A 2,066-nucleotide genomic window follows, 5' to 3' on the forward strand; every position below is an offset into this window, starting at 1 on the left:
CCTCGCTCGCAGTGCCGAGGCGAGTAGCTTTCTGCATACTCGCTCGGCTACGTAAAGCCTGATATACAGTTCAATGCGAGCGTGAGCTTTTTATTTTGACCAATATCTTAGTTATTACTCAACTTTTTGCTATAGTTGAGACATGAAAAGATAGAGAATTAAAATATCTTTAGAATTATAGAATAAAAACTAATTTAAAATGCATAATATGCCTTTTTTCGAACTCACACTCAACTGTGTCCGTACGCAAAGCATTCGCATGTGAACGGCAAGTTTTAACAGATGTGTGTGAGCGTCCATAAGAATACAAATGGAATTCTTGGCCTTTGCGAACGTTCACGCTCACGCTCGCATTGAACTGTATATCAAGCTTAAGACGAATGAGCGATAAAACTGTAAAAGTAACGAAAATTTGGATACCAGTATGTCTTCGTTATTAATCCAATCAATACCCGTATCTTTCGTATCGTTACTTTACTCATTACTTTTGATACAAGCACTTGTACCTCACAAGAATCATCGCAACAAATCTTGCAGCGTAAGGAAATCTTCGTTCGTACATATGCATACATGTACATACCCTGCAAAAAATGGGACTAATCCGGGATGACTCCGGGAGCAATCGCAAAGGAGCATGCGACTAATAACACTTTTGATCTCTTTATATGGAATGAACTGATCACTTTTGTTCGAGCATGTCCTATGAAGAGACTAATTGTTCACCTTTATACCCGAACGGGTATAAAAAGCGTCTAGTCGCTTTTAAAAAATAAAAATAAAAATTTGCGCGAGGTGAGATTCGAACCGGGGTGCTCAGTTTTGTTAGGCGAATACTCTCTCTGTGTGCCAACGCCGCACATGAAATTTCATTGACTAAGTGCGTACATATTATCAAATCGTTAATAGTACCCGTTAGAGATGAGTTGGGGACTAATTGGTCTCCAATTATACCCATAAGTGATGAGTCGAGACTAATTGACCTCCATTAGTACCCGTACGAGACTAGTTGGGACTAATTAATGCCCAATCGTACCCGATTGAGAGTAATCTCGGAATACTCTCTTTAGAGATTAGTCGCACAATTTTTTGCAGGGTATATACATATGTATACAAGCAACATATTTTTGTATCGATTCGAACAATTTGATACAATCAAGCACTTGTACCACACACGAATCGTGCATGCATGTACGTACATACACACGCAACACACTTTAGTATCGATACGAAAAACAGTTTCGTTCCCGCACATGTTGTGTTGTATTGATTCACGTTGATGGTGCATATACGGAACATGCGAGTAACGAGATTATTATTATGTGAGTAACGCTTCGGTACTTCGAGTCAGGGGTTGTATTCGTTACTCAGTAACGAATACATACGGTTTGCTACAGCTCTAGTGAGCGACGAGCGAGCGCTCCGAGTGTACTATACAACCCATGCCTTTTTGGGCATAAAAATGTGTGAATGTATTACCATGTTTATATGATGCTTCAATTCGTTCTAAGTTAAACCATGTTATTTGGACACGCACATGTAAACACATTCTTAAATCGAATTGAAACTTTTAACCGTGCCACCATAAATCACATTTTGAATGCGAGTTAAGAGTTGTTGAATCGTGTTAAGAGTGCATATAAACACGGGATTTGACCACACGTTGTTTCATGCAACTCTGAATGAAGTAAAACATTTAAATAGTTCTTGAAATTACATTTAGACTAAGCTTTCTTACAAAATTAATAGCTAATATCCTTTTTCATGGCTGTATGGGTCTTTAATTACTATTTTTCCATGTTTATTATTTTCAAGAAATGACACATGTATTAACAGGGTTGCATCGGGATGAACTCTGTTTGCAAGCGTGTTCGATCGACTCATTTCTTTAGTTTCATATAAACACTTGCATTTCAAGCGAGCTACACTGACACGAGTTAATTCGATACCGAGTTTGATGCCATATACCAACACCAAAAAAGTATGTCTGAAAAATATTAAGATTTAAGCGAGCTGGACCGATTTGAAATTACCTCCAAAAATGGAGCTTTTATGAATAAAAATAGTTC

Source organism: Rhagoletis pomonella, unplaced genomic scaffold (genome assembly GCF_013731165.1).
Source record: "Rhagoletis pomonella isolate Grant_MI unplaced genomic scaffold, Rhpom_1.0 Rhpom_scaffold_00003, whole genome shotgun sequence".
NCBI classification, from domain to species: Eukaryota; Metazoa; Arthropoda; class Insecta; order Diptera; family Tephritidae; genus Rhagoletis; species Rhagoletis pomonella.